This window comes from Gracilinanus agilis, chromosome 4 (genome assembly GCF_016433145.1).
Source record: "Gracilinanus agilis isolate LMUSP501 chromosome 4, AgileGrace, whole genome shotgun sequence".
Taxonomy (NCBI): domain Eukaryota; kingdom Metazoa; phylum Chordata; class Mammalia; order Didelphimorphia; family Didelphidae; genus Gracilinanus; species Gracilinanus agilis.
In genome coordinates, this window is record NC_058133.1 from 12,039,548 (window position 1) to 12,041,936 (window position 2,389).

A 2,389-nucleotide genomic window follows, 5' to 3' on the forward strand; every position below is an offset into this window, starting at 1 on the left:
TCCTCCTCCTCCTCCTCCTCCTCCTCCTCCTCCTCCTCCTCCTCCTCCTCCTTCTCCTTCTCCTTCTCCTTCTCCTTCTCCTTCTCCTTCTCCTTCTCCTTCTCCTTCTTCTTCTGTTTATTTAAGACAAATAAAGACATGCAAAGCATTTTACTCATTTCCTTCACTCCTCTGTCTAGCATTTGATTGGTGATCTTTATGGCTAACTGAGCTGCTCTCTCCACAGTGACTTTCCCAGTCTTGGAGGAAACATTGTGAGCAATCTCAGCACGGTAAGATTTGTTAGGCTTCGAGCTCTTTGACATTGTGCACCAAGAACTTCCTGAAGCTACTGGGCAAAGTGGGCTCTGTCTTCTTATTACTTCCAGAACCAATGTTGGGCATTAAGATCCAACCCTTGGGGGGTGGCTGGGAAGCTCAGTGGATTGAGAACCAGGCCTAGAGATGGGAGGTCCTAGGTTCAAATCCAGCCTCAGACATTTCCCAGCTGTGTGACCCTGGGCAAGTCACTTGACCCCCATTGCCCATCCTTACCACTCTTCCACCAAGGAGCCAATACACAGAAGTTAAGGGTTTGGGGGAAAAAAAGATCTGGCCCTTGAATCGTGTTCACACCCTACTATCAGTGCCTCTGGGTTAATGCCAGTTTCTCTTGATCTTAACATATCTGTCGGACTGGTGCTGGAGAAACTTCTTGGTCCTCTTCTTGACGATTTTGGGCTTCATGAGGGGCCTGAGGGCAGGCATGATGCTGGGTAAGAGACAGCAGCCTCCTCCATGGAAATACCTAAGAGGAGGGGGTGGGGGGGAGAAGGGAGAGAAAGGGAGAGGGAGAAGGAGAGGGAAAAGGTGTACTACTTTCTTAAATCTAGACAATCAGTAAAAACAAGAAACGCAGTGTGACTTTTAACATTTGCAGATTTCCCATAAATAAATGCTCCTGCTAAAAATTTAACCATAGGCTTTTCCAATTTGGTTCTGTGGGGAAGTGAGGGAAGAATATGGGGTGGGGGGAGCAGTGAGTTACCAGTAACAGCATCCCAGAGAGATAGAGCCGACTACTTGTCAGGTATATCCAAAGAGGAGATTCTTGTTCAGGTACAGGTCTGGCATTCTGAGATTCTGAACTTTGGGGATTCTGGGATTTTCGCTAGCATTCTGGGCCTTGGGGATCTTGGTATCAAGGTGGGCCCTGCTTCAGAATCTGACAGATTTGCAGATTGTAAGGAACAATTAACAGAGACAATAACAGGGATATGAGGATCTCCATCCTGACTGCATTTGCTCCTCATAAAGGATGATCCCCTTTTAGATTTGTCTAGATTGGTGTGAGTTTCCCAGGCTGGGTTCCCTGAGAGCCCAGGGAGAATCTCACCCTCTATTATGTACCCCAAACTAGGATTCAAATAAAATGAGGAATCAAACTGAAAAGAAAAGAAATATAATGGTGCTAAAGGATACAGCTTGGGCTAGTAGCAGCTTTGACTTCTTAGGCACAGGCTGGATTTCATAGCTTTTTAGGCTAGCTTAGAATTCACAGCCAATTAGCAGCATCCTATGGGAAAAGGAAGAAAGAAAATGGACAAAATTATGAAGCCTCGGTCACAGTGATTGATAAATATAAGGCTTGTTTCAGTGGGGAAAGTGTATTTCTTTGTGGTTAGCCATCTCCAAGAGAGTAAGACATCCCTTAAGCCTAGAATCAGTCTTGCCAGTAAGAAGAGAAAAAGTATAACCTGAGGGTCCCTACTGACACAAACCTCTAGTTCTGTTTCCATGTCTGTCTGGGAAGAAAATGTTTTCCCCAAAATCAAGAGTTCTCAGGTTTATCCTTCTCTGCATGAGATCATTGTGTACCTTGTCATGGGTACGAGACCAGGTAGCATCATTTACAATGTCCTTCCTAAAGTTAACCTCATTTGCCTAGCCCTTGGCCTTCTGTCTTAAGAGCTGTTACTAAGACAGAAAGTAAGGGTTTAAAACAGGGGGCAGCTAGATGGTACAGTGGATAGAGGGCCAGGCTTGGAGTGGGAGGACCTGGGTTCGAATCTCATCTCAGATATTTCCTAGTTGTGTGATATTAGACAAGTCACTTGACACTGTTTCCTTGGCCCTTGCCTTTCTGCATTAGACTTGCTACTAAGACAGAAAAAAAGGGTTTAAAAAAAAATAAACGATGTATCTCCTAAAGCCTGGAGGATTCAAGTAGTTTGCTTGCACAGGACATAAGCCAGTAAAGGAGCTGAGCATCTGATAGCCACAATGAATTTGCTCCTCCCCAACAATTCCAACCATACATTGACTTAACTTTTTCCCCCACCATCATCTTCATGGACCAACAAGAGAAATTTAAAGCTAAGAACTTTGGAACCCTAAACCCAGGGCCCTT

The 2,389-nt window shown here is 44.9% G+C and overlaps 1 pseudogene; it reads right to left on the reverse strand.

Moving 5' to 3' along the window:
• Positions 1 to 150: 150 nt before the first annotated feature.
• Positions 151 to 747, reverse strand: LOC123245601 (annotated as a pseudogene).
• Positions 748 to 2,389: the final 1,642 nt, after the last annotated feature.